Source organism: Nicotiana tabacum, chromosome 20 (genome assembly GCF_000715075.1).
Source record: "Nicotiana tabacum cultivar K326 chromosome 20, ASM71507v2, whole genome shotgun sequence".
Classification (NCBI taxonomy): Eukaryota; Viridiplantae; Streptophyta; class Magnoliopsida; order Solanales; family Solanaceae; genus Nicotiana; species Nicotiana tabacum.
In genome coordinates this window covers 147,352,926-147,365,335 of record NC_134099.1, presented here as the reverse complement: position 1 = coordinate 147,365,335, position 12,410 = coordinate 147,352,926, and the positions used below count along the sequence as shown (strand labels likewise).

The 12,410-nt window shown below is 35.6% G+C and overlaps 1 pseudogene; it reads right to left on the bottom strand.

Annotated features, from left to right (window-relative positions):
- Positions 1 to 3,091: 3,091 nt before the first annotated feature.
- LOC107804167 (glutamine synthetase cytosolic isozyme-like) overlaps positions 3,092 to 12,410 on the bottom strand; it is a 71,571-nt pseudogene continuing 62,252 nt past the window's right edge.

Here is a 12,410-nt window from a genome sequence, read left to right as displayed (position 1 = left end):
GGAGAATGTAAGATTTTCTTACGTTTATTGGTGGCCCAATAAGTTTAAGGCACATAATTAATATTTAATTAATGAGTAAATCTCATCCGTCTGATCGGTTACTTGAAGGACATACCGGATTAAGTGAGAACCTCTATAAATTGGTCATCTCCCTACCCATTAGGTTTACCGTATTTTTTTAATTCTCTCTTCCATCACTAAAGTCGGCGGTAACGTAAAGCTAGGGCAAGGGGCGAGAAATCAATTTCAACTAACGCTCCCGCTTCACGATAATGACTTTCGCTTCAGGTATGTTTTCTATAACGATTTTGTGTTAGATTATCATGTTCAAGATCCTAGTATAAATTAGTGTTTATGCTTACATTTTGACCTCTAGTTTATTATTTCGGACAATTGAGAATTTTAGAATTTGTCTTAGCTGGATTGCTAAGGCGGTTAAGTTAGTATTTCTTTTTGTTACGATAACTGCGTGTTTTAAGTTCGTCTTTTATGATCGAAAAACAACATAAAACAAATTTAAACGGCAACGGAACTGAAATATGTAGCATGTATTTGTTGAATTCGAACACACACACGAACCTTCACGCCGAAATATTAATAGGAACGTACCTTCAACCATTGTTGTTCAAGCGTTGTCGAGAATCGCCTTTGAAACTTTTAGCAGAGAGCCTTCTACGATAGGCACAAGAGTATTTATAGGCCTACGTAGGCTAGGGACTCTTAGGTAAAATTAGCCCTAAGAACTTTTCCATAAATTATTATTGCCCTAGGACTTTTAATAAAAAAATATTTCTTTCCATCAACCATATATACATAACTACATAATATTATATGATATATTATTTACTTGAGAAACAAGGTAAATAATTTATTACCTAATATGTGAGTCACACTAGATTTTTAGAAGAAATGGTAAATTTCTAACTATATTTTGATTGTCTTTTGCTTTTATAGCTTGTATTTTTTTATTTTTTTTATATTTTAGAATGTAAACTCATGTATCTTGCGACCGAGATTTGATGACCTCTTTTGAACTATATGCGGTGGTATTATCGTGAATGATTATATATATCAAAAATTCAAAACATATAAATTTATGCGACAAAATTTAAGATCCCCTGCATTAATATAATGTCCAGTAATTCTCAATAGATTAATTAGATGATGCCATGTGTGCAGCTGAAGTTTCAATGGCCTGGATTTATGTTATACTATTCTTTCTTTATTTGCTTAATTAATAAATAATGCTTAGAAAATTAAAAAAAATTGACATGATCAGTTTACGCCATTTTCTTACCTTCCTTCACTAACTTTGTTCTCTTCTTCAACATTGTGATTTTCTTTACACTCATTATTACACTTTCACATTATTTTAAAGTAACCAAAATCTCATTTATTTCATTTTTCTAGATGCCAATTTTTTTTAACATTCACTTAGTAGAAGAAAATTCAGTTGAGTTTCCAGAGAAAACATACCTTGTTCTACATGGATATGATGAATTTTCTTAAATTTAAGATTCACAAATTGATCATTTATTTGAAAAAAGAATGATCTGGACCATTTTTTATGCAGCAGCGACCATTTTTTGTCTATTTAATAAATAAATAAATAAATAACAGAAACTATAATTTATTAATAATGCAAATAGACAACTCTAAAAATCACAAAGTAAATCCAAGCCTTTGAAACTTCAATTGCACACGTGGCATACATCTAGGTAGCTATTGAGAATTGCTGAATATTAGAGCACCGGAGGGAATCTCATCCCGAGTTCGAGATGTTCGAGGCTACTACCGTAACTAATCCCGTGCAATTTGGTCAAATTTATGATTACAAATACTATTATTGGGAAAAAAATAAAATGACTAATGGATCTTTTGATTATACAATATAGTACGTGAAAAATGAAAATTAACTAACGTAATAAACACCAAAAGATAAGACGGTCTTTTCTCGAATAGAAGAGAATATAATGAATGGCTATCTAATTATCGTATCATTTATTAATTTTGCACTTAGCAAAAGTCTATTTCTGTAATTGTATCTTTTTTGCATTTTTATTCGAATTTCGCAAATGTATCTTTATCTATGATAATGTCAGTTCTTCACAAAGAAAACAAACTCAAAGAAGTCTGAAGTTTTAAAGAAGAAAACTAATTGAGCACCTAATATTGTGAAAAGTGTTTTTTTTTTCTTTCAATAATAAATATTAAAGAAAGCAAAAAACTAAATTACTTGTGAAAAGTGTTTAACTGTTCTTTGAAACGTTAATTTCATACGTGATCATTGACTTTTACTTATTAGTAAAGTCAGAAAATTGTTTTTTTGTATTACTGGACCTCTTGTATCAACAGAAACCTAGAACAACTTCTTTTCTTTTTTTTTTCTGTCTAGTTAAAGTCACGAATTTTACCCGTTGTATTAATAAAATCAAAATATTAATTTTTCATTTATCAAAATCACTGAATCACGTGTTAGTTTCATAGAAATAGTACAACTCCGTAGAAAGTCAAGTTTTTGTCACTGGAAAAAGACACCATTGCCACATCAGAAAATTTTTTTTAAAGAAAAGAAAATTCCAGCTTGATATCCATATTTTCAAGTATAAACAATTAACAAAACACCAACAAGGGTTGTGGTGGAGAAGTAAATACTCCTTTTACACCAACAATTACAGAAAATTTGATGCATGTTTAATTATGATAATTTTTAGAGGATATCGTCTTTGAATTTCTTAGCTTTCTGTTTACTCCATTTTCTGCTTCTTAACTCCATCACAATCTTGATTGAACAAACAACAGCCATAGTGGTCTCTGAGAAAAGAAAAGAAAAGAATCTGTCTATTTTGCTTTATCATTTACTCTTTTGAATCTTTTAGAAAGTGATTAAAAAAAAGATCACGTATAGAAAAAGTGAGGCCTTCACATAAAAAGAGAGTTTAATCTAATCTCAAGATTCTCTTTCTACTGAATTTTCATTCATATGCGAAAAGGCAAAAACCAGAAATCCTGTCCCTAGAACAAACCACTAATCCATTTGAAAAGAACAATTGAGTAATTAGCCACCAAAAACTGGAAATTTTCAATTCTGTCATGGTTTCCAAAGGATGGTTGTTTCTGCAATCATAGAAGTCACAACATAACGATCCATGTTTGAAGATGGCCTCCTATCCTCTAAGTATCCTTTTCCTGCCTGTATTGAAAAAAATTAAGTTTACATATTAAAGTGGTGTAAAGATGACGTGTCATGACACATAGACTGGTCAAAGAGATATAACTGGCAAAGAGACACGAGTTGCAACAGATGCGAGCAGAGGCAAAGGAAGAGGCACGAGCGGTTATGTAAAAGACTCAGTGTTCGTGCTTATTTAGGTTCCAAGAATTAAGGGGAATGAATCTGACACTACATGGGAGTATAAATACAGTATTTACTGAGCCTTAAATACTAAAAACGTTAGAGAATCTATATTAAATGCAATGATTATGTAACGTAGCATTTAATGTCTTTAATTGTCCATAATGGCCTTATTATGACAAAGGCAAAACGCATATCCCCAAAATAGCTATAAAAGGGAGAGAATGGGTCAATTGTAAGGGAGACGAAAAAACAATCTGAATATACTGGTTTACTTGCTTTCTTCTGATTATATCATTGCTAGTAAAATTACTCTCTTTCATATATACTTTTCATTATTAGTAACCCGAGTTCTTCTAAAATTAAAGCTTTGACCGAAATCTCATTTTTTGGTTAAACAAATTGGTTCTGTTACCGGAAATCTGATAATCTACCCTCTTTTAGCTTAACTTTCCTTGTTACATCAACCATGTCGAACAACAATGACAGCATTCAAGGAAACCAAGAAAACCAACAACTTCAGGGAAATCCACAGGGTAATCAAACCTCGGTCCCTTCTCCACGAGGCTCTCCTCGGCGATCTCGTGAAGGCTCTCCTGATGGATCTCATACAAATGAAAACGCTCAATTTGAAAATGTTGAAGCTATTGATGAAGCTTTGCAGAAACTAATTGTTGCACAGGTCAGTAAAGCTCTTGAGGCTTTTGCTAGCCAGTTACCTGTTGCATCACCCACACCCACTCCAAACAACAACACTTTGGAGAACCCTCGTTCCGGGCTTGTCAACTCAGGTAGCGGTGGAACCCCCAGCGAATCACAGGAGGGAGAACCAGGTAACTTAGTCAATTCTGATTTACAAAATTTAGTACTAACATTGTAAAAATAACTCAAGGAGCAAAGTGACCGCATAGAGCAAATACCTGGGGTGCCGCCCGTAATTAAAGGGATAGATACAGATAAATACTTGCAACAACCCTGGAAGCCAAGTGCTGCTCCCCTCCTGATTCCAAAGAAATTCAAAATGCCTGATATTCCAAAATACGATGGAACAACAGACCCATGAGACCACGTGACTGCATTCACAACAGGCGTAAAAGGCAACGACTTGACCAAGAAGGAGATTAAATCAGTATTAGTCAAAATAATCGGTGAAACACTCACCAAGGGTGCATTAACATGGTATTCCCTTTTACTCAAAAATTCTATAAATTCTTGTACTGAGCTTGTAGATTCTTTCATCCAAGCACACTCGAGAGCTCAAAAAGTCAAAAAAAGAATGGAAGATATTTTCAAGATCAAGCAAGGCGACTCAGAATTGCTTAGGGAGTTCGTGGACAGATTTCAACGTGAAAGAATGACATTACCACGTGTACCTGATAATTGGGCAGCTATAGCTTTCACAAGAAATTTGAATGAAAAGAGTTCAGAAGCTACTAGGCGACTCAAGGAAAGTCTACGTGAATTCCCAGCTACAACGTGGAATGACGTTTACAACAGGTATAGCACGAAGCTAAGGATAGAAGAAGATACTATTCCACGATTCCAAAAAGAAGAAAAAGTAAGTTCGAGACGGGCGGAAACCAAAAAAATGTCCGGTAAAACAGGTACGATCCATACATGGGACCTGCGGGAAAAAATTCACGATCAAAACAGGACAGTCAAAGGTATGATCACAGATCAAGGAATAGAGAGTCAGGCTCTTCATCAAGATTTAGGAATGACCGAAACACCCATGAGTCACGAGATGATGATAGAAATTTGAAGGCGAGATTTGGCGGTTACAATTTCAATGTGAGCACTTCCGAGCTCGTAGCTGTTTTGAGAAGCATGGGTGACAAGGTACGATGTCCAAAAGAGATGAGATTGAATCCAAACACGCACAACCCTAATCATTAGTGTGAGTTTCATAATGATCACGGGCATAAAACAGCAGACTATAGATTTCTACAAAGTGAAGTTGATCATTTATTAAAACAAGGGTATCTCACCGAGTTATTCAGTGAGAAAGGTAAGCAAGCTTACATGAAGAATAGGCAAGAATCCCCTAAACCCCCTTCTCCAAAAAGGACCGTTAATGTTATAAGCGGGAGTGAAGACATCAATGGCGTAACGTACACTGTAGCTAATAAAATTTTCAAATTCACAATTACCCAAGGAAAACAGGTGCGACATGTATTAGAAGAAGATAACATTACATTTGATGATACTGATACGGATGGCGTATTATCTCTTCATAATGATGCCTTGGTAATATCTTTAATTGTACATGACACTAATGTGAAACGAGTTTTGATTGATCCAGGTAATTTCGTGAACATTATTTTGCTAAGAGTATTACGTGAGATGCAAGCTGAGGATAGATTAATACCAAAGGCACATACTTTATCTGGATTTGACAATTCTAGTGTTGTGACGAAAGGAGAGGTAACACTCACCACATTCGCAGAAGGAGTTGTCAAAGATACAAAGTTTCAAGTAGTAGATATGGAGATGACTTACAATATGATCCTTGGGAGACCATGGATCCATGAAATGGATGTTGTTCCTTCAACCTTGAATCAAATTATCAAATTTCCATCACCATTGGGAATATGTCAAATCCACGGGGATCAACTTACATCTAGGAGCATCAATTATGTAGTAGATTCAAGTACGAAAAAAGAAGAAAAATAGCAATCACAGAAGGCAGTTGAGGGCACCACAGCACAAACCTCAACAAAACAAGGGCGGACAGATGTGGATTCGAGGCCTGATACCGTTCAAGAACCAGAAGAAAAGGAAAATATCAAAACAACAATTGAAGAAGTGGAGGCTGTGACGTTATTTGAACAATGGCCTGATAAGAAAGTCTACGTAGGGGCTAATCTAAGCCAAGGCATGAGAGGTAAGTTAATTGAATTTTTGAAAACTAACGTGGACTGTTTTGCTTGGTCCCACTCTGACATGACATGAATACCACCGGAGGTAATGACTCACAAATTGAATGAAGACCCAACGTACCCTCTGTAAGCACGTGATTTTTGCCCTATATGAGAATTACTCCCAAAAAATTTATAAAATAAAATAATTTTTCTTGGTGTGCAATTTTTGTGATATTTTGTGTAACTATTTGTATGTTTGTCTATGCATGTTTATTTGTTAAATTAATAAAAAATACAAAATATGTCGCATTTTGCATGTAGGATTTAATTCTACAATTGTTAATAATTAAATTTGTTTACAAAAATTAAAAATTACAAAATAGGCATTTTTTGCATTTTTAGCATTTAATGTCCAAATGAACAATTTTATGCTTAATTATTACTTAATTGTGCGTTAATTGTTATTGGAAGTTAATTTGCGCTTTTATAACTTAATTTAGTTCTTAATAATAATTTAAGTACTTTTATAATTTAGTTTTAGAAAAATAAAAGAAGAAAAGAGAACAAAAATACAAATAAAAATCGGATTGGGCCACTTCTTCAATTTCAAACCACAGGCCCAAATAATTGCCCAACTTTCCCCATGACCCGGTCAACTTCAAACCGGGTCGACCCGGTCCGCTCCATTAACCCAACACCCCTTCTTCATTTTTGTCCAACACAAAACAAAACCAAAAAAATAAAAAAATAAAAGGTGAATTATCACTATTAATAGTTTTATTTTTTGTTTTTTTTATATATAAAAAATCCGAAAATATTTTATTTTATTATTATTTTTTTTTTTTAAAAAAAATATAATAATTTCGGGAATGATTTTAAAAAAAAAATAAGAAAAAGGGAAGTACTGAATAAAAAAAAATATAAAAGTAAAAATAGGTGAAATTCTCTTCTTTTTTAAAAAATAAAGTAAACGAATGTAGAAAATTTAAAAAAAAATAAAAAGTTTTGTGGAAATTTTTTAAAAAATTTAAAAGTAAAAGAAGGTTGGAATTAAAAAATAAATATAAAGGTATCTAAAAATTTAAAAAAATTTAAAGTAATTGAAAGTAGCATTTTTGAAAGAAAAAGAAAAGATAGTGGTTTGTTTTTTAAAGAAAAGTTAAATAAAGTGAGATTCTCTTTTAAAAAAATAAAAAGTGGGATTTTAAATAAGATAAAGTAATTAAAGTTGGAATTTTAAAAATAAAAGTAAATAAAGGTGGGATTTCTTTTTCTAAAAAAATAAAAGCAATTTGTAAATAGGATTTCTTTTAATTAAAAAAATAAAAAAAATAAAAAAATCTGAAAATTTCGAAAATTTTGCTATAAATAGAAGAGAAAATTTAGGAAGAGGAGGTGGAAAAAAAGAGAGGAGAAACTAGATAGAGAGAAGAAAAAAAGAGGGGGCGGAGTGAGAAGTATACACCCGATATACATTCTGGATACACTGAATATACAGGGGCAGAATTCATTTTGGAGAGTTTTGAAGTTGAAAAAGAATAGTTACTGCTTCATTGCCTCGCTTAAGATCTGAAATAGTCAGAACCTTCCTGCCTTTTACTTCTTCTCTATACTTGGAGTCGTTTATAGTCTCCTGGGTTTTCTGCTATTCCTACTGTTACTGGTCTATTCCTGTGTTGCTGGACTATCGTTGCTGTGTTGCATTGTTACTACTGTTGCTGCTTCTCATCTTCATCTTCTCTTGTTTTCCAATACCAGGTACACGAATGTAATACTAGTTATTGCAAGCTAAAAATGTGGAAGCATGAATACATATGAAGAATCGAATTTTGAAGTTTTAATTTCGCTTTTTCTCTGTTCCTTTTATTGATTGTATTTAGGCTATTTTATGTATTATTGAATAATAATTGGAATAAGAGAAAATAACATAAGTTAGTCTTTAATGAATCGGCTTGGCAAAACGGGTTAATTCACTAGCTATGAAGGTTCTAAGATTATCAACAGTAGGTTAATCGTGAACAAGTAGTTAAACTTAGCTAAGGCATGAATTTGAACTAAATTTCGTGAATTAGGTATTAAGGCATGATTTGAGTTCAAACAAAATTAGAAGAACGTTTAAGTCTAATAAACTTTCTAATAAGCTTTAGTAATTATGGTTAAATCCAGTTTCAAATGGTTGTGAATAATTAGTTCCAATAGTTTTTTTTATATATAACAATGCGAGCTTCAATCTAACTATATTTGATTCTTTTGAATATTAGTTGTCGAATTTTTATTTTTTTTTATAATTTCGAATTTTTTTTAGTAAAATTCCTGTTCATCAATATTTGTATTAATATAGCAATTAGTATGTCATGCTTTCTTAAATAAAAAAAAAAGGCTCGTAATTAATTAGGATTTTCTTTCTTTATTTTAGAGACTAATTTTAATAGAAAAGATGTAGTCGCTTTAGGATTTGCCCATTTAAAATAAATGAGATGAGCCTCGCCTAGTAAAATGTATAGATTGCGGGGCCCTCACAAATGTATGTGTTAATTACTTAGAACTCGGGATCGGCCGCTTAGCGAACTTCACGGCCTTTTCTCAAAATAACCCTGCGCTAGTCGCTTTAGGCGCGTATTTAATAATGTTATCTCCTTAAACTCGGGTGCACATTTATGTGACCCAAATCCAAATCACAACGAAATCGAAATGTGTCTCTAATCACGGGTACATTGATTGTGACGTGGTCTGAGATGCATTTCCATGACATTGCAAATTCCTTTTAATAATGAATGAGACGAGCCTCGACAAACAAAAAATGCACAAGCTGCGGGGCCCTCTAAATGTATATATTAAAATACTTAGAATTCGAGGACAGACCGTTTAGCGAATTTTACGGCCTTCCTCAAAATAACAAGACGCTAGTTGCTTTAGGCGCGCCTTTAATAATTTATTTTCCTTAACTCGGGTGCACATTTATGTGACCCAAATCCAAATCTCAACCGAGTCGAGATATGCCAAACAACTACGGGTGCATTGATGTAACGTGGTTCGAGATATGTTTCCACGACGTTGTAATTCTCGTAAAATAATAACAATAAGTAAGAAAGCGGTAAAAAGATAAAATTTTGCACATAAGTTCATTTTTGTATAAAATCAGATAATCAAGCCGAATATAACAGTTGAGCGGCCGTGCTAGAACCACGGAACTCGGGAATGCCTAACACCTTCTCCCGGGTTAACAGAATTCCTTATCCGGATTTCTGGTGCGCAGACTGTAATATGGAGTCATTCTTTTCCTCGATTCGGGATTAAAATTGGTGACTTGGGACACCCTAAATATCCCAAGTGGCGAATCTAAAATAAATAAACAAATCCCGTTTCGATTGTCCTTTAATTGGAAAAACTCTCCTCCACCCCACGCGGGGACGGAAAAAGGAGGTGTGACAGCTCTGGCGACTCCGCTGGGGACGAAAGACCCAGAACCACTGGTTCAGGGTTAGAAATTCGAGCTTGAAATAATTGTTCTATTTGGCTTTATTTATTATCTGATATTCTTATATGTGATTCATGTGCAAAATGACGTGTGTTACCGCTTTGATATTATTTGACTGTATATATAAACTGCGCCGAAACCCTTCTCTTCTTACCTCCGGGGAGAAGCTCGCTGGTCGAGACTCCCTATTCTGTTAGTGTCATACCCAAGTAAAAAGAGGCTCGGATAAGTTACAAAGCCGGACGACCCCGCGGGTCCCCGGTACGTAGCCCCCTCCTCAACTCGAGTTGTCCGCTCGTGTAAGCCAGGTCTAGAACAACGCCCAGTTTGAATCTTAGTAAAACATAACTTCATGCCGGGTCCCTAGTAGGAAAGCACTTATTTGCATCACGTTGCATTTGACTTAGGGGGCTCAACACAGGGGTTGGGCCCGTCTAGGAATAGCAACCTGGAACAAAAAAAGACCATCATGTGGCATTTTATCTGTTATCGCATTAATTTGCTTCAAATTTGCATGTTGACCGGCAGGTGGTAACGAGAATTTTGAAAAATAAATAAATAAATAAATAAATAAATAAATAAATAAATAAAAAATGAAAAAAGGAATTTCAAAATTTCACGCTTAAAAGGCAGTGTCCAAATATTTTTGAAAAAACCGTGATAAATTTCTTACCCGAACTACGTCGGTTTGATTCCCACCGGATGTGGGATACGTAGGCAACCCTTGTCGGGTCCAACTCCCCGATTTTGTTTTACCAATAATTATATATATATACCCATGTATGTATATACACATATTATTTCTTTCAAAAAAAAATGTTTGGAGTCAAAATAAATAAAAAAAAAAAATCCTTGTCTAAAATCACCTTAATAAATTTGCAGAATGATCACAAGTAGGAGTTCATCTGAGGCCATTATAAACAAAGTTCCTCTGGGCTTACGCATGTGGTGGAACGACTTGGGAGGATCAGGGCAAGATACAGTCAAAATATACTTGGGAAATTTTGTTGGATTGCTGGACATCGATCCACGAGGGGACGTTATCAGGGCTCTAATTTCATTTTGGGACTCCGCTCACAACGTATTTCACTTCTCAGATTTCGAACTCACCCCGACACTGGAGGAGTTGGCAGGATACATTGGATGTCCTAACATCCCTATGAAAGAGCAGTATCTCATTGCAGCAAGGATCGTAACCATACACAAATTCCTGGACATCGTAAAGATCCGTAAAACGGTACATAACCCAGAGTTATCAAAAGGGTTTTGTAGTTTTGCATTTCTGTATGACAGGTACGGTCATTTGGGAGGGTTCAACAACCCCGAGAATAAGATTTGCAGTGGGGAAAGCCGTTTGAAATGGGAATGGCATAGATGTATTGCTTTCATGATAGCCTTTCTAGGTTTTCTGGTGTTCCCTAGAAAGGATGGGAAAATTAACATACAAATCGCTGGGGTCGTCAGCACTTTGCTCAAGCAAGAAAACAGCACTCTAGCACCAATGATAATAGCAGATATTTTCCGCGCACTCACTATTTGCAAAACCGGAGGGGTTTTCTTCGAAGGATGTAACATACTACTGCAAATGTGGATGATAGAGCATCTATGTCATCGCCCTCAATTGCTGAAATATGGGTCATCACAAAAGACTTGTATAGAAGAGTTTCCCACCAGGATCGACGGTTTCAGATTGCCGGAAGGGGTCGCCGAATGGGTCACGCTACTGCGCTCTATTTCAGCAAACCAGATAGAGTGGGCATTCTAGTGGCTACCCCTAGACGAGGTCATACACATGTCAGCCACCGAATCTTCTTTGTTGTTGATGGGTCTCCAAAGTATCCATCCCTACGCACCATGTAGAGTGTTGAGACAGTTGGGACGATACCAAATAATCCCGAAGGAAGAAGATCTCAGTAGCCAGGTGGTCGAAATCGGACCAGGTGGGCAGTTCCCTGAAGCATTCGTTCGGAGGATCTGGAATGAATGTCAAACCTTGAAGTTAGATACTTGTGTACGAGATCGGGCCAAGGGCGAAGTGTCGCCAAAATACCTCTCGTGGTACAGAAAAGAGCTTGAACATCAGAGACCAACTAAGAAAGCTCACATCCAAGGCTTTGAGGAATCTTCACAGGTAGAGTGGGGCTGGTTAAAAAGGGAAGAAGGTTACCGGGCTGAAATCGGGAAGCTAAAGCAACAAGTCGAGAGGCTTATATTTGAGAACAACGTGCAAGTCGCCTTGGAGCAGGGCGAAAAGAACAAGCTAGCCCAAGAGAACCAGACACTAAAGGCCCGCCTACGCCAAGCCAGCAGTAACATTGACCGACAGAAACGTCGCTCCGACGAAAGGTTGATAACAAGTTTGAAAAATCAGGTCGTCCAAAGACAAGAAGAATTAGAACAATCAGAAGCTCGCGTAGCAAGGATGAAGGTCAGATGGGCAAAATGCACAATGGCCCGGAGGCAGCGTCTGCAACAGGTCATAAGGGATTATAAAATGAGCATCGGGATATTAAGGGAAAAGAACTCCACTCTACATGATCAGGTCATCAACCAAGCACGAGATGCTCAGGCCGACAGAAGACATTGTTACGATGCAATGGCCTGCATGGAAAGACAAATGGAGTTGTTCCAGGATCGACTTGTCGACAATGCTCAGGCACTGGGATTGAAGAACCGACAAATCAGGCAATTGTTCATTGAAAGGGACAACATTCGA